Here is an 18,856-nt window from a genome sequence, read left to right as displayed (position 1 = left end):
CACCAATTTCTTTACTCAGAGAAACAACTGCACTTGGCTATTTTCAGCTATTATTTGCCTAAAACAGGGCATTTAATTAGTGCTTGTTAAGATAGTAGAAATGATTGGGCTGCCTGTCCTCTTGCCCCTCTCTTTATTGTGCTGTCTGCTCCACCCTTCTCCTTTCTAGTTCACAGGCATTTGTAGCCAGTCTTCATGCCTTTTCACATCTGACATCAGCCTGAGCTCCTTGGATGGTTGAGTTTGAGGAAAGAAAGAACCACTGAGTGAGTGTAAGCAAGTACTGACAAGCTGCAGAAGCCATTGGTCAATCTGATACATTATGGGCAAGTCTGGTAATTTCATACTGTAGGAGCAGACCAACCTGGGTATGTGGCCACCCTCAGGAGTCTTGGAAAATGAATGGAGCTACTGAAAGCTCAAGATATGCCCCATCAGAAATTACCTGGACATTGTGGAGATTAGAAAAGCTACCTTGGCAAATGACTGGAGATGCTGTTAGCTAGTTGGAAGATCTAATATGGGAATTAAGGGGGTTCAGATATAGAAGAATCTATTGATGTGTTTTCTGGGCATATTTCTTTCTTATGATAAGCAAGACATTCATTGTCAATGCACTGACTTACAGATAACCATTTATCCATTCATTCATTCATGCATCATCCTATTCACTGATCCTCCATTGAGATTAAGGCAATTTGACTTTGGCTTGACAAAGTACCTGCCTTCTAGCCACTTGTAATTTCATATACACACACACACACACACACACACAAACATGGTACATGATAAGTGCCAAATGAAAGCTATAGATTTTTTAAACGCTATTAATGTCAGAAGAAGAAGTTTTACTTTTAGTTTGGGTTATTATGGAAAGCTTCAAAGAAGAAAAGTGTGACTTGACAAGAATATGCCTTAGCTGGATAGTTGAAAAGGTATCTGGATAATTATAGTTGCTGATGCTGATATGTAAATACAGCATCAAAGTATTTAATGTACAGCTAAATAGCTGAGAAACTAGAATAAACTGGGTCATTTGTATATAAATTAATTCTTACAAAGAAAGTAAATAATTAAATATATTCTCAATTTTAAGATAATTAACAGCAATTTAATCTCTTTCTACTTAATTTTAAACTACTTTATACATATAGCAAATAATATTTTGAAGTTGTGCATAACAGAATTTAGGTTCATAATCTAACATGTATATTTGATGAAGGATAATTACCAATCTTATCAGCTAACCAAATCTCACCTTTTGCAGATACTGTTCATAAATATTTGTGTAAATTTTCTGTGTTGTCAGTGTGATAAAATGTCAGCTATATTTCACTCGTGGTTTTATTGAATTCAAAGGCAAGTAACCCTAGCTAGCATTTGGTCCTATTTTTAATAGCTGAATATAAGCATGCACAAAATAACACACATACACAATTGTGTGATACAATGAATCAATGCCTTCTTCCTAACTTTTAAGACTATGTAGCTTTTTCAAAGACATCAAATGAATATCAAAAGCATTTCTACATAAATAAAAAAGAATAATTTCTTATTGGGGCAATCATAATTCTGTTACTTAGCAATGTCATTTGTGTCTAATTGTGACTGCCTAATTTAATGAATTTAACATATAGGAAGTACTTACAGATAAAATGTACATGCAAGAAAATATACACTTTGTAACATGCATCTTCCGAAATGAAATTAGAATTTGGGAGATGAGCACTGGAAGATCGAATCATTGACAGTACACTATGAAGGTTTATAACATAGGTATTGAAGAAATCAGGTAATATTAATACAGGCATTTAAACAGAAGAAATGTATCATTATCCTGCATTTCTATCAAAGGCATTGATCAAATTCTGACTTATAAATTCTAACTTAGCCATGGAATTCTTCCACAGCCACGTGGAACTCCAGATCTTGGCAACAATAAAGAAAATTTCTCTGGCAGGTTGTATTTTTAAAATGTCATCACTTGGGATATACCCTTAGATACTGTGTTTACCTATTTTTCACTTAAAGATGCTTATAAAATTTTATGTACAGGCCTAGAAGATTTCAATAATAAAATGTTTTCAAAGTGTTAGAGACCCAACTTGCCCTTATTGTAGTCCTAATAGACATCACCCCTACCAGAGATTAACAGACAATTGTTCTGGGAGTCTGTACAGCCTGAGTGTTAAAACTGAGGAAGGAACAACCTCATATAGGTCTTGGCAGTAATGGGGTAAAAACTAGTTAGATTTTTTATATCATAATTTAAAAAAATTTAACACCATTCTGCCATTCAACTTCTTTCTTTTGAAAATAAGAGAACTAATGGAAAATCCCCAAGAAACATTACACATACAAGTAGTATGGTCACAACCAACATGGCCTGACTGAAACAGGCAAGTTTGGCCATTATATACCATTAAACTTTCAGCACGCTGGTCCTAATAAAACTCTGAGACTGCTTCCTATCATGATGGCAGCACAGGAATCTGATGTGCCTCACAAACTATAGAACCTGTGAAAGGAAGCTGACTCTTTGTGCTAAAGGTCACTGATGGACCCTGATGAGGCTGTAGGGAACGTGGGACCACATAAGCACTGGTGAGTCCTATGGCTAAGAATCTGAATTGCCCAGAGTAGCAAACAAAATTCCAAAGCTAAGTACCAATGTAACATGTTGGACAACTACACCAGCTTGGACAAGAGTACACACCACAGGCACACACAGTACACATCTGGTTAAATGTAAAATCAACTATTGCTAAAGCATTTTCAACTTTTAGGAGGAATCTACTGGCAATGTGTTAATAGCAAGAAAAACTAAAACAATAAAATAGCATCTCTTTCCAAATATTTAAGAACATCGAGTAAGTGCCCCTTAGGCTGGGTTGTGGTTCCTGGAAGTTTTAGCCTATGAGAACCATATTGGGGACATCAAAGACTCCTCCCTCTCTCCAAAGAGCAATTCACTTCAGATGCTGCCACACAGTCAGATACTTTTATGGCCACCATGTTTTTTTGTTTTTTGTTTTTTCCACTCTTAATATTTTGGAACATGCTGGATTCTTGAAATTGGAAAGAAGACAAGAAAACACAGTAAGATCAAATACCTCTGAAAGATCAACCAAGTAGAGGTCTGATGGTAAGAAATAAATATGCATTCGACTGAAATTCCACTTCCAGGGAAAGTGCAAGTTATTAACAAGGACGTGAAAGGCACATATTGGCACCAAAAGCTGGTCTGTTGACTCCTCTGCTAGTCTCATATCAGACAGGATGCAACCACCCCCATTCCATTCCTTCGACAACTTCTCAGAGCACACTCAATCAGCGTCTCTTATATTGAGGACAAGACTATATTTGGGTTTAATACTGTGAGGACAGTCATCTAGTTTTCCTATGTCAGGATGATAAATTTCCCCGGAACCAAATAAGGATTCTCCTTGCATTCTTCTGTTCGATACCATGAAGGCAGAAGAATAAAGAGGGTGTGACAAATAAAATTTTCCAAAGGTCAGGTGGGAGGAGTTTCCCTAACATTTAAAACAACCAGTTCTTCGAAAAATAATCTTTAGAAGCACAGTATTAACAATATTCTTTTGCTAGGCTTCTACTTTTCTTTCTTGCTTAGCTGGGTACGTTAAGTATTCTGAGCATAACGTAAATGCACTGAATAGAGATGCATGAAAAGTTGGTAGAGAGAAACTCCAAGCGAACGGTGAATCCCACTTTCACTTCTCCCTCTCGCCACCTCGATACCACCTCCCCACCCCACTCACTCACCTATCTTCCTCCTCCCACAAGCGTGTTTGCTAGGCATGTCAAGGCTGACATCCATCGGTGGCAGCATGAAACCTATGCCTGCAGGCTCCTCCTGTGCACAGACTCAAGGCTCAGCCATTGTCCACAGAGTGCTCTCAGCTGTGCATAGTAAAAGCTTCATCAGGCCGTTGGATTGTTTGGTAGCTTTTAAAAAAAAAAAACTGCATTTTTTTTTTCCTTTTTAAAAACACTCGTTATTTCCTGACTGCCTCAGAGACACCAAGAATAGAATCCTTGACACATCAAATTCTGGAACCTCACCACTCACCAGGACTGTGGTTCCTGATCCAAGGAGTGTCGACTGAGAATCAGCACAGTCTGTTGAGAGTGTCCAGGCCTGGCTGCTAAGCGCCCTGCTCTGAGCAGTCTGTCGAGTTCACAGTGTTCCAGAGTGCTGAAGCACAGAAACTGGGGAGGGGAGGTGGAAGGAAAATCACTGGAGCCTCTTACGATCTAACTTCCACTAACTGAGAGGAAATGTCTTATAAATAAACAACAGCAGGAGAAACAAAAAAAAAAAAAACCCCATCCCGTCCTGCCAGAGGAACGCACATTGTTGTCTCCCGACGGAAAGCTTTACACCGCACCAGAATGCAGCCATGTCTCCTGAAACTACCTCCCTCAAAACAGAAAGGAAAAGAGAACCAAAAAAGAGTTTTTTTATCCCCTTGAATTCTGTTGGGAAGTTCATGTGAGTTCCCAGGAGACAAACTAAACTAAGCAGTTTCAACAGTGTCACTGTTCAAGGGTTTCTTGTGGAGGCTGCTTATTAGCAAAATTTCATTTCTGCCCAGATCACGGCTGTGCCATCCGGACATTTTCAGAAGGGAAGTTCAGGGAAGGGGGGGGGGGGGAAGGGTGCGATTGTGGAGGAGAGGAAGAAGAGAGGACAAAGGAACATTCCTGATGAACCGGAATGCCCTAGACACGGCCATGAGAAAGCCAGCCCCCGCCCGCCACCCCACTGCTGCTTGTTGAGGACTTGGTGATGCGGTGTGTTTAATCTACTTACTCTTTCTGCTCGGGAGGCTGAGGTTCCTACATTTCCAGCTCATGCTGGACTGTACCGTAAGCAACAAGTGAAATGAGTTCAGTGATCTCATTCTAGTCCTTCGACTCCTGTCCACATCGCTAAGCGACTGCACAGCTTGGCACAGGCCAGGATGAGTCAGCAGTCTCTGGTCATGAGAGGCCAGGCCTGGAATAGCAGGGGGTGGGGGGGGTTAGGTCAGGAGTAAAATGAAGCAGAAAGGCCGTCTAGATGGCAGGGCTCAGCTCTGCAATTCACAGAGATACTGCAGGTCAAAGTGAAAGCGGCTCATCAGCTCTGGGGTGAAGACTGCAGGATTGTAGAAAAAGGAGCAGCAAGGGAAAACTTAGAACAGCAGCCTACCAAACATAGCAAGAACAAATCAGAGTACCACAGGCAGAGAAAGAGGGCACTGGCGGAGCCCTGGAGGAGAAAAGATGCTCATTAAGATCTCTGGAACATCTTTTTTCCCCATGTGCTCCTGAACTTGATTTAAGAAACAGTGGTCACCAATCCTGGTATTTTGGTATTGCTTTCCCAATTTGGTAAGTAGCCAAACATACAAATAAAAGCAAAGCACTACATTAAATAGCAAGAGGAACCCTCATAGTCCATAAAATAATATAGTTCTAAGTAAAAGCCTAATATCTCAGTAATGTACATTTGGGTCAATAGTATCCTTGTACAGCCTGCAAAATACTGGCCACAAAATGGTTAAAGAGAAGCACTCCTTAAATTGAGCTTGGGTGTCGGTAGAGAAGAGCTAAGAGAAAAGAGACGTAAGTTTAAGATGAAGCACAAGAGAAATGTGAGACTGTGTCCATATTTCTACTCAATGAGGTCAGCAGAGACCTCGATCAGAAGTGACACTTTCCACCAAGAAGACTTTCAAACACCTCTCCCTGTGCAGTTGGACTGTGATACAGCGAGAGGAGAGGAAAAACAAAACAGTCAGAGGGACAAACCAGGTTCAATGTAAAGAACAAATCGGTGACAGACATTTTGTTTTGGAGGCAGCAAATCACGCGATGAACCAATGGATAAAGAAAGGTCTTAGTGTATGAAACAAACTCCGAGAACCACTCCTAGATAAGGAGACTGACAGGGGGACAGAATTATCAGCAAATAGTGGTGATGGCCCCAAAATAAGGAAGAAAGGGATCTCAAAATTCAGATGGTGTGCATCAGGAACTTCAGTAAAGAGAGTACCATCAGCAGAGTTGGGAAACACTACCATGAGATTTCTTTGAACTGCTCTGAAAAGGAATTATACGGACCCACCATATATTCCTAATTGTTATCCCTTAAAGATGCACAAATGTGTCAAAAAATGCAGAGTAAATTTTTTTTTAGTTTTTATTCCAGAGAGTATTAAATCATCTCAACACATCTTTGATAAATGCTCAACCTTGAGCAAATGAACTTTCTAGCCTCAGTTTCCTTCTCTTTACAATGGAATATTATCACCCTAAATTTATTGTAAGGACTGACTAATGTCTGTCAGTCTTCACCACAAGTGAATACTTAATAAAGTGCTATTCTTTTTATTTATCATATCATCTTCATAAGCGCCCAGTGAAAGGATCATTTCCTGTGTCGTTCCACTGTGTTGAGTGGAACTGGCACAGAGACTCTGGTAAAATCAGTTGGGCAACATTCCTCAAAGAATGCTGCTTTAAAAAGCTTATTTCTGCCTGGCTATGTTAAACATTATACATGAACACAGAAGATGTTGAAAACCTATTATGTTAAAAAAAAATCTTGATTTGGGGTATCTATGTTGTCAAAGCTGCTTGGACCTTAACAGCGTTCAGAAACTAGAGGCCTAAAAAAGAAGAGTGATTTTTAGAAGCTTCTCCAAAAGCAACAGGATAAAAGTGCTATCGGCCTTGACCGCATGATGAGGGTTTTTTACCAAAGGGGAAAACTTTGTCCAGTTGATCATCCCAGCCTAATTGATTAATTGTGGGTCTGACCATCTGGCTGATGAATGCTGACACCCAGCAGTGATTACTGTGTAACACAAGTCCGGATGTGCTCTCCCTGATGCCTCCCACAATAATGGCAACGCTGAACTTAAGGTTAGTTTATTCAGGCCTCTTGGCTCAATCTCTTCATGGAACAGTGGTTGTGGCAGGGAATATTTTACTAGACCTGGTCAAGCATTATCTTCTCTTATTTCAGTTACCCGCTCCTTTCCAACTCCACGCCTACCCGCTCCTGAGCCCTCTCTTGTCCATAATCACTTTTCATGCAAAGCCTTCCATCTGTAGTTTTCATCATACTGTCTGATTCTCTCATTTCCGGTTGCTCTATTCTGAAAAATATTCGACTGGTCTGAAAGACCCATACTGTTATTTTGCAGGGAGTCCTACCGAGACATTTTTATTGTGTCTTCTTTGTTGCTGGTTTACTTCAAATGATCCTGTGCTTGCGAATAAAGAAAATTATTTCACCTAATTCATGATCCTGCTTAAAAGGTCCACATATAGCCCAAGTTCCCCAAGAGATTAACAGAATACCAGGGTTAACAGAAGATAATTCTTACATCTTGAACCTACATCCGTTCTTCAGTTAGGGTGCCCCTTGGAGAAGATTCTCCCTACAAAGACTCTGGAGCACATTTTAGTGCTAGAGAAAAAAGTCAGGCTCACATAAATAACAGGAATCAACAGCAATGCCACCCACAAACCAATCAAGACAACCTGCATATGGCAGAATTCTCTAAGCAAACCAAATCTGAATGCATAAATATAAACCCTGGGGAAGCACCACCAAATTATTACTATTTGTGGGCAGGCACGGGGGAGTAAACTGATACAAAATGTCTTGCACAAAGTTGGCCATCGAGTCACAATGAAGGTGAATCATCCATTTCCCCTCTCCTCTTCCCAGACTGATTTCCATTTCAAAATTCATCATTTTTCTTGCTCCCCACAGATGCTGAATTCTTCTATGTTCCAGGCTGGGTTAGTGTTAATTTTCAGTTGAGGATGGCAGTAGCATGCTGAACTACTGAGTTCCAGACTGGGAGTTGGGAAATGTTTTTGGCCTGAGTGTCAGTAAACAACTATGTGTCTACGGCTAGTCAGGTCCCTTAACTCCCCACGTCTCAGCCTCTTCATTGAAAAATGATAGGGTAGGACTGCATGAACTTCACGGTCTCTGCCAACACTAAGATTCTATGGTTCTATAGCTCATTTCCCTTTTCTCTCTGGCACCAACTGCTCAACAACTCTGCTTACAGTCATTTCTCTGCTCTCAGTAACTGATGGAAAAATATCGCCTTCATTTACCACCCGGTATTTGGTATTTGTAATCTTCCTCTCTCTCTTTTTTTTTTTTTTTTTTTTTTTGATGCTAGGTATTTTGAGTCATAAACGTGAACATATCAGATAGATGCTTTAAATTTGAAAGCATTTAAGGAGAATAGCTTTCCCATGTAGAAACACTGAGTGCAGCTCGGCATGGAGGAAGCCAGGCATCCAAAAGTGGAGCAAAGGGGCCAATTCACAAATGAGAGGAAGCCTTTCATAATAAGAGTCTCCAGACTCTTCAATTTAGATAAAGCTACCAAATTCCAACTACTTTTCCAGTCAATCCCAGACACCCTCACAGACACTTAGGACTGCAGACTTGAGGACCAGCACTGGCAGAGATGCAGTTCTTATTTCACCTCCACCGTGTATTGCCAAGTAGGATTTAGGATGGCATAGTGATAAGAGCCAAGAGGACAATCTGTCATTTATTTTCCTCCAAACTTTTTGAAATTTCCCATTTGGGCTCTGTTTCCCAGTTTTAATTTGGTAACTGCCATTTTTCAGCATTTCTTTTAACAGGTTACTAATAATTTCTGATACAGGATCTCATATTTCATCTTGGGCTGCTAGAACGGCTGTTAATATTTCATCTGCCTTCAATTCAGCTCTGAATAAAGGCTGCTGGATTTTTGATACGCTGTTAACACTTTGGTTCTGGGGATTTGATCACCAGTGCTCATCCAGTTTGTCCATGTCTTGTTAGGCAAGAGTAACAGATCGTCTTTGCAATATCTCGGGGTGTGCTATACGTTCTAGGGATACGTTCAAGTTTCTTTTTCTGGATCTTTGATGAATACAACACAAACAAGCACTGTGTCTGTTCTCCCAGGTAGCTTGCTATTTGTTTCAATGATAGTGTTCGGGAAGCAGGGTGCAATGGTTTAGAGCCAAGGCACACTGGCAGATCTAAGTTCAAATTCTGGCTCTGAAACATACTACATATACCATGTTAGGCCAGTTCCTTAACCTCAAACCTCTATTTTTCTATTTGTAAAATAGGGATAATAACAGTATCTACTGCTGTTGCTATGAGGTCTCAAAAAATGACGTGGATCATTATTTTCCTAGCGTTAATAGTCTACAAATTCACATAATAGTGTTATTATTTTGAAACATTATTTCAAGACCAACAAATGAATTTTGAGTCTAGACTTTTGTTGTTTGCTTTATTATAGTTTGTATTTTTTAAAAAAACTCTTACTGAAATCAAGTAAAATGTTTTAAAATTGGGTCCTTAAAACCATATGTACAGTTAAAAGTAGTAGATAGGGTCATATTCTTATGTCACCTTTCAATCTAGCATCAAATTCTCAAAACTTGTTGTTCATCTAATAGCAGGTCTGGGTAATGCTAACCCATTCCATTAAGAGATGACTTGGCATATTTACCTTCCCCTATTCCCAAACAATACAGATTATTTTAATATTCCTTGGTCACGTATCAGTCAGGGTCCATTAGGAGACAGAAACCACACAGCAATTTGAACAGGGAAAATTTAATCTGAAGAATTATTAACTATAACAGGGGATTGGAATAATTAGGGAGTAACTAGTAAGAAGTAAAGAGAATTGTAAATTATATAAGAATAAGCAAATATCAGGAACAACCACAACTTCTAGGGCTGATAGAGAGTGCCCAAGGAAGAGTCCCTTATGCCCCTGGACTGGGATTCAGACTTGTTGGTTGAGGCACAGACAATGAATGAATGACTGGCAGAGAAATTGCTGGAGAGCTGTGTCAGCAAAACTTGCTGGAAATCTGTACTCTAGGGTGCCAGGAGAGCTGTTCATGGGAAGGCTGTCTCATCTGAGGCACACTGCTGCATAAACCAACCACCCAAGGTGTTTATGTGTGCATGGTTGTGCACGGGTGCTGGAGGTAGCTGCTGGCTGCTGGGCACTGGAGAAGCTACCGGTGCTTCAGCTGCTGTGCACCAATGCAGCTGTGTATGCTGCAAGAGGCAGGCCTTGGAGAAGCCATGCACACAGTAGGAGCCTCCCAAAAAAGTTCACAGGAGCCAGGGAGGAAAACCTCTTCTTCCTATGATGTCTCTCGGAATCCTCTATTGATAAAGCACACTCATTCAGTTGGGAAAGGAAAAATACTTAAATGACCCCTATACATCTTTGTAGAGCAGGCAAGGAAGGGTAAATTTGGATCTGAGAGGCAGTACATTGATAACTGGTAGAATTATTTACTTACATAGTTTATGAAATAACTCACTTTGGAGATTACAATCCAGGGATCTCTTACCTACTATACTACTTACTAGACTTGCTGCCCACCTTTACTAATATACTGACTCTCAGCATACCTAAATAAATACTGTCAGAATTAGGGAAAATAGCATTCTAGTAAGTAAAAGTAGTAATACTAGTATTTGCATAATGAACATTTATTCCCAAATGCTGTCTGCGTATGTTCTGTTTACAATTAAGAGATTAAGAAAAAATGTACAGCAATACTAAACTACTGACCTACATTTATGCATTAGTATCCCAGTCTGGAATTTCAACTAACTGGGTAACCAGGAGAGTCATTACAAACAACCTACAGCTTCAGGAGTGGTAAAAATTACCTCATTTTCCCCCTTCCTCTCTCTTTTTCTTTTAATTGACTCTAGAACCCATATTTGCTGTTCCATGACACAATTTTTGGGTAGGCTGTTAACAGAATTCAATTTCTCAGAAAAATATTTTACATATTTAGCAGAAATTGTTTTCCTCTGATTTTTGTCCTGTATTGTTCGACCCTCAATATTAAACAGAAAAGCATCAGTAACTGATCAATTTAATGCATTTCTCAAGGTACACGGTGATCACTGTCAGAACTGATTTTACACATAGATGGGGAGGCAAATTCAAATACCTCTGCTTTGTCATCTAATTTCTTACTTGCTTCAGGAAGAGGACAGAATCTTTTGTCCCATAATTAAAGGCAGGGTTTTAAAACACAAACCTTTGACATTAGAAAGGGTTGTGGTGGTGAGAGGCTGACAGCACAGAAAGGTACTGGGTGAGAAGAGGGGCCAATGGAGAGGAGACTGTCTCAAGACCAAGACCGCAAAGCACCCATCTCACCCATCCATTCATCTTTACTCATGCCCTGGCCACAGCAGCACTATCTGTTCTCACTATTCTGAAAAGGACCTCCTTGTTTCTCCAGTTGTGTTTTCTGAAAACCAGTTGTATTATCAAGCAAAGCAAGCCCTGCTGGGCTGTCTCACAATCACATGGTAGGCATTGCTGCCAGCTGCCGGCAGTTGTCTCTAGGATTTTCTTTTGTTTGTGTTGTGTGTGAAGACTAAGGATAAACCTAATGACCCTCCATATATTTGATCCTCACCTCCCCAAAAAACACACACGTGCCCCTCTCTCTTGCAATTCCTGAGTCCGAAAGGAGATGATGACAAAGGAGAGTCATAGGTTCATGTGAGTCAGGCAGGCAAGTCCGTTTTATTTTAGTTTGCCCTTCTGTTCAGCTGGCTTTTCTGCTCTGACCCACTATACTTACCCTGTTGGCTGCTCTCACTAGCAACATGCCTTTTTAATCAGCCTTCCTGGGGTCTGCATTTGATTACAGCATTTGTGTTCTATTTTGATTCTTTTGTACTGTGCCCTGTGGTGTTAGCTTGAAAGGTGTTATTTATAAAATGAAGTTCTATTGTATTGCCACTTGGATTCAAAGAGGACATATAATATTAATGCAGAATGTATTTAATAATATCTTGAATCTATTAAATCAATTTCTTCATGAGAACACAGAATGGGAGGGAGGCCAGTGGGTCGGTAACCCAGGTAATAAGACTTAAGAATCACCTGAACTTTCCTTCACAAGCATTCATGAAAGCTGGCATGAGAACCTTTCTCTTAACGTCAGGATTTCCAGAGGAGGAGACTTCCTCAGCCAGTGCTGTGTGCACCTGTTTAAACATTCGATTGTGAAGACCAAACATTTTCCTAGGCCTCAGATGCAAATTTTTGACTAAGGAAACCATGAGACGAAACACGGATATGGCTTTTTTACTACCTAGGAAGATTTAGGTAAAGAAAATATAATCATCTGTTTCCAAGTTGCTGCTTGCAAGATTTGTAAACGGAAATAATTCCTTATGTTCCTGACTCCCCTGAAAAGCAGGCTAGGAAAATTCTAGTGATAACCAAGAACTGAGGCAGAGTTTCCAGGGTGGTGTGTTTAGAATAATGTTCTCACCTAGCAAAAGCACAGGTTTCTCTATGGCTGCTGGGCCTATAGTCAAATGTTTATAGATCAGGTTGATGAAGGAGTCCCCAACTTTCCTTCACTTCTAATTTTAATGCAAACCAAAGACTGGAATGTTGTATCACCACATCACAGCCTGAGTATCACATTTGTTGCTGTTCACGTTCCATTCTTCCACTACACCCTTTTTTTTTCCCCTGGTGATACATTTGAAATCGTCAATGGCTAAGCTGCTGTTTAGGTAAAGAATAAGGAAGGATCAGATGTGGAAGATAGTTTTGCAATCAGGTTCTGTAGAACTTGCTAAAAGAAACTGTCACTCATAAAGGAAGCTGGCTATGCAGACCTAGAGTGAGGGTCCCTAGATTTTTACCTGCTCTCACTCACTTGCTCATTGAAATTTAGGTCCACTTTTTCTAATCACTGAAATTGCTCCAGGAAATTTAGGTCTAGTTTTCTAATCACTAAAATGTAAGTACCTATATTACCCTTTTCTACTTGGATTGGGCTTCTTTAGGGATGAATGAGATAATGGTCTGGAGTGCTCTAAATTATTTGCAATGAAGGTGGGACACAATTGCACATTATTAAAATGATAGTTCAGACTTCTGGTTTTTCATATCCAGATAAGAGAAACATTAACAAAAATATGAATTTCTTCCCCCCTTGGTAATAAATCATATACCCTCATTCATAAATGGCATCCCAAACATCAGGAGCTAGGATGTGTTGGGAAATACACATCTCAATCTTGAAGGCATCCTGTTGTAAAGTACTTGCATGAAAAGATCACAATATTCATCTCTGTATCCATCTAGGTTATACTATATTGATTTGCACTTTGTGAGTATTCCATTAATATCTGCTGAATTGAACTGAAAAATGAGAGCAATTTTAGAACTGAAAGTAGCTAGAGATCATGTAAGTCCAGCGACTCCATTCTGCAGATGATAAAACTGATGCCCAGAAAAATTGTGCTTTACACCAGAAATTGACACAACATTGTAAACTGATTATAACTCAATAAAAAGAAAAAAAAAAAACTGATGCCCAGTTCATAGCATTACTATTTACAATAGCCAAGACTTGGAAGCAACATAAGTGTCCATCAACAGATTAATGGATAAAGAAGATGTGGCATATCTATATAATGGAATATTACTCAGCCATAAAAGGAATGAAATATTGCCATTTGTGGCAACATGGATGGATGTAGAGATTATCATACTAAGTAAAGTAAATCAGACAGAAAGACATATATGGTACCATTTATACGTGAAATCTAAAAAATGATATAAATGAACTTATTTACAAAACAGAAACAGACTCACAGACATAGAAAACAAACTTATGGTTACCAAAGTGGAAAGAGGGGTAAGGATAAATAAGGAGTTTGGGATTAACAGACACACACTACTATATATAAAATAGATAAACAACAAGGACCTATTGTATAGCACATGGAACTATATTCAATATCTTGTAATGACCTAGAATAGAAAATAATCTGAAAAATTATTTATATATATATATATGAGAAACTGAATCACTTTGCTGTACACCTGAAACTAACACAACATTGTGAGTCAAACAAACAAAAAAACAATGCCCAGGTAAACTGACTTATCCAAGTGCAATATTAATAATGTTACAGTCTTTGGAGGAGTTAAAGATCTGTCACTGAAAATATATAACTCAGTCAATTAAAATAAAATAGATGTTCTTTTGCCAAAATAAGAATTACTCTTCAGCTCAAATAATCTGAATTCTTCTAATCCAACTAAAGATGCTGAAGTCTCAAGTAATAAACAAACATTAAATGGCTATAGACCATAAGGGTGTTAGAAATGCCATTACCTAAGGTTGCACATTTTAATCTGTGCCTATCCCTCACTCTATTGGCATTATTTTTCAGGTAATGTTTAGGTTGTAAAAACAAAAAATAATGTCAAGTCCTTGAAATTATGTGGGATTCACGGAGGTGCAATTCAAAAATAAAATTACTTCCATTTATTATTTCAGTTTACTACTTAGCTATACTGCAGATGGTAAGCCAAATTTAAATTCTAGGGTTCGGGAAACAAAATTGAACAAGACACTTTATCCTTTGTTAGACAGAAAATAAGCAAGACTATAATAAGAAAGGCAATTTCCCATTAGTGGAAGTTACTTGTGTGGTATTTGCAGAAACAAGTTTGACTCTCGGCTGAGTTGTCTGGTTAAATCAGCACCAACAGCAAAAGCCAATCAAATTATCCTTTTGACCAACTCAATTTTTTTTGAACAGTATTAAATTCTTTTCTTTGCTTAAAAATCAAGACATTTAAATTCTTGATTAGAAGGTAAACAGCTTGTTGTCAGGTATTTTAATGAACTAAAAACTACAATAAAGTGACTGTCATAGAAAGAAACTGAATAAATGTAAAATGTCAATTATTGTAAAGTAGGAATCTAGAAATCTCCAATGAACTACTTCTCATTTTCCCAAAGCTCCTTTCATAGTGGAAATCCCTGAAGGTCACAGAGAACAGAACTTAGAGAAACGAGGAGCAAGTGACAGCAACAAGCCTGATGCTTCCAATAGTTGGAGGGCCTGTTGGAGGCTATAACTTGCATATTATCAAAAACTTGATCCCAGAAACATATTCAGGTTTTCACAGATCAAGTTCAAATGATTAACTTGGTATTTCAGCCTCCATTTCTTGCTCTACCTTGTTTAGGCATCCCAGGTTCCAGTACTCCTTGATGAGTACCCTAGAGCGTAGCCATACTATATGAGTGTTTCCCTTTATCTTGGTATTGCCAAGGGAGTCCTAAATTTTAAATTTTCTATTCTGTTATCTCCATGATTTATTAAATCACGTCTGGACTTCTGTGTTGGAATATTACACATTCATTTACTATGATTCAGTAAGCACGTACTAAATAACCCATATATGGCTTATATGTTCCTGCTTTTAAGCTTTTGTTCTTCCTGTAGTTGGAGTGTCCAGTAATTATTCTTTTATCAGTCTAATTGCTCTAGTTATCTTGTAGTCCAGCTTATGCTGTATCACAGCCATCATTTTCCAGCTTTTGTAGTCCACATTAATTTTCCTTTTTTTGTTGTTTTGTTTTTTGTTTTTTGACTAGTACCACTGGTGTAGACACTCATGCCTACCCAATATCAATCCCCACATTTCTTCCTACCTACGGACTACTATTTTGTTCAGAGTGGCAATGTGCTCAGTCCTGAATGATGAGCTATGACATTTCTAAGCCAATGATGACAAATCTGTTCCCTGATTCCCTTGCCTCCCTAGCAACCAAGGGTGGCCTTGGGACCCAGTTTCAGTCAATAAGATCTATGTGGCAATCTGCTTGAGAGGCTGGTTTCTGAGAAAGCTTTTTCTTGTCTGATAGAGGTAAAAAGAAATCCTTCAGGTGCCTTCTTCCTCTCCCTTCAAATATGGATATTATACTTTCAGTTGTAGCCGCTATTTTGTGAAAATAAAGCAACCAGCATGAAAAAAAAAAAAAAAAAAGGCAAAGAGAAACACAGAGATATTGGCCCTGACTTTATCACACACCAGCAACTCTCTACCTCTGGACCTCCTCTTACTTGAGAAATACAAACTCCTATTTGTTTAAGCTGCTCAAGTCAGAGTTTTTGCTACTGAACACGTTTCTAACCAAGAAATAACTTTCATAATTTGAATTATCCAACTGCTCTTCCCAACTATCTGGCAAACATTGGTCACATTCTTGGTATTTAATAAATATTCATTTGCTTAATATCTTGATTATATATACTAGACATTCAAGATATGTAATGAAATGCTCACTCTGAAAGCAAGGGGGAAATCTGTATTAAGCAAAGAGGATTAAAGCAGGTCAAAAAAGAAAAATATGAGTCTAAAATAAGAAAAGAAGTTCTATGGCAAGAATTTATTACAACCTAGTTTAGTTATTAATACAATAAGGACAAACTTGCAAATGTTTTCCAAAATTAGTATAAATATATTTTATGTAAGAAATAAGACATTGGACTAAGCCCCAAAGGAATGGATGTTTTAAAGAAGCGATTAAAAATAAATCTTATAAATAAGATTTCTATTAAATACAGAGAAGACAGTGCAATGCAGTTCTGGTTCTGTTAAAGCTAAGTGAGGAACCAGCACTTGCTGTATATCACTAGCAACAAGACATTTTCTCTGTCCCTCAGGTAGCATGACTGCGACTCACCCAAATGCTCCAGACTCCCTAGCATGCTAATTAGCTTCCCAAATCTTTCACCTGGTGTGTGAACCCACGCGTGAGGAAACTATTATAGCATTTGCTTTTGGAGAGAAGTCTACATAAGTTAGGACAGAAGCTATTTTCAAGTCTTCCAAGTTTTACAACTAATGGGGAACTGTTGAAGAGAGAAATAAGTAGCATTGGGTCGTTTTAGGTTAGCGACCTTAAATATAAGGTGTGATTTAATCAGAAGCCAGAGTAATCATGGCAGGAGGTGGGGAAAAAAGACTCAGCTGCCTGGAGTTGGGGAGGACTTTGGTGGCAGCTTTCAGCTTGAGCTAAAACTGCAGGATTCTGTCAGAGGCTCCACAAACAAAGGGCTGCATTATGTAACACATCTTGTATTCCTTTGTGAACTATTCCACAACAAAGTTTCATTAGTTTCCCCCTCTAGACATTTTACCACTTCCAGGCTGCAACTTGTTGTCCAGAAGGGAAACTTTCTATCTCAAATTAAAGTTTAAGTTGCAAGAAAACTGACAGTTTTTTTTTTTTCAGGAACCAAATCAAATTAATTTGAACTTTATACTGACTGGGAAAATACTTCTTAAGCTAGGCGGACCAAAGTAATCTCATTTGAAGTATTTCCAGATAATTCTGCAATAGTTAGAAATAGCTCTCTTAAGTTGTCATTTTCTGGTTATGTTATTCTGTTAAGTGTACCACTCTTAGAGGGTCACTTTTCAGAACAGCATTTTATAGGCAAAATTGTAAGATAGCATGTTGCATGGATGGTACACAGAAATACATTCTCATAAACAGTATCTTCTTTTCAAAATAAAATTTATTTTTGTATCTGCCATGAGAATATTCTAAGATTAAATATAGTCCTACAGTATCATATTTAGCTTTGGTATATAAAAAATCTATTTTTAGCAGTTTAATTATTTTATCAATTACTAACATAAGAGCCTTCCATTATATTACATTATTTTGATCAGCTGTAAAAATAATGTAACTGTTGGATAGATTTTTCCCTCTTAATATTTCAAATGTTGGTTTAATGCCTGTCTCTTAGACCCCCTGTGAAAGTGACTAAGGTTTACTAGGGAATACTGCATAGAATATGCCTTTTGGTCTGAATGGCTGGGTTCTGCATAGTCAAAGTTTAGATGGAAGTCCCCAAAGACCAGTGGTATAAAAAAAGAGTGGGATTTGACTCAGCAGATAGCTCTCTTCCTTCTGATTTGGTCTTAAATGGATGCTCCCAACACTCTGTCATCTCTTGGGCAGAGCATGAGACTGAAACAGTCAATAGTCCTTATAGTGCTCAAGACCCAACTTCATGGGAACAGGGAATCAGGGCAAGTTACAGGTCAGGTATATTGATTTCACTCTGCTGGCCTTTTTTCCCATTCAAAATGCATCACTCTTAGACTCAGAATTATGTCCTGCAAGGTGGGTAATTGTATGTCCCTGTTTATTCAGGATAGTTTCAGTTCCAACTATTCAGGCACAATTATTAAGAGTAGCCAATTTCACTTTCAAAAGTGGCCCGGTTTGGATGATAAATTATGAGATTACCCTACATATAAGCTTTAAAAAAGTTATTTATAGCACCCTCTACAGTGATACTCATTCCCTTTAGGGCAAATTAAAATGGTCACTATTGGTCAACTTCTTTAAAGAGAAAGGGATAAACTAAAACTTTATTACCTTAATCCCAAACTTCAACCAAGAGATCTTGCCATATAAAAGTTTAAGACAAGAATAATTTTGGAAAACCATATTTCCATGAATTATTTAGGGATCCTAATGTTAGATAGTACTGGGTATTTTTAGCCCTATTTCGTACAAGAAGGCATATCCAGCCCTAAAATTTGTTGCAATGAAAAAAGTATAAGATCTGAAAAAAAATTCTTTGACTCTTGGATTTGAATCCTAGTTCAATTATTTGCTCAGTTGGCAACTTCAGATAATCTCCATGAACATCTTTATTATTAACCCCTTCTAAACTGCCTTTAAGGACATTTAAAAAAACAGAAGTGAAAGAACTATATACTCTGCAAATAGCTGACATGATTTCAACAGGGTTGCTATTATTTCTTTTTATAATAAAGACAGGTATTTCCTTTTCAACTTCTAGGATAATTGGATGGACTGCAGAAAATTTGTCCACAGCAACATGTGGGAACAGGAGTCTCTCTAGCATCTCCTTATTTTGCAATTTTATCACATTTCT

At 38.3% G+C, this 18,856-nt stretch overlaps 1 protein-coding gene across 22 annotated transcripts in view; it reads right to left on the bottom strand.

Moving 5' to 3' along the window:
- ZBTB20 (zinc finger and BTB domain containing 20) overlaps positions 1-18,856 on the bottom strand; it is a 758,440-nt gene that overhangs the window by 280,815 nt on the left and 458,769 nt on the right. For 3 of the 22 annotated variants that reach the window (XM_064495051.1, XM_064495110.1, XM_064495056.1), the window contains one exon: positions 3,787-3,969. The exons of 15 other annotated variants lie outside the window; for them this stretch is intronic. The gene's annotated coding sequence lies outside the window, so the exon portion shown is untranslated. Of the gene's footprint in view, positions 1-3,786; positions 3,970-4,093; positions 4,234-4,837; positions 16,269-18,856 lie in introns of those variants that run through there. 4 more of the 22 variants (XM_064495070.1, XM_031452348.2, XM_031452165.2 and 1 more) reach the window with 3 other exon arrangements.

Source organism: Camelus dromedarius, chromosome 2, assembly GCF_036321535.1.
Source record: "Camelus dromedarius isolate mCamDro1 chromosome 2, mCamDro1.pat, whole genome shotgun sequence".
NCBI classification, from domain to species: Eukaryota; Metazoa; Chordata; class Mammalia; order Artiodactyla; family Camelidae; genus Camelus; species Camelus dromedarius.
This window is presented reverse-complemented; position numbering and strand designations above follow the sequence as displayed.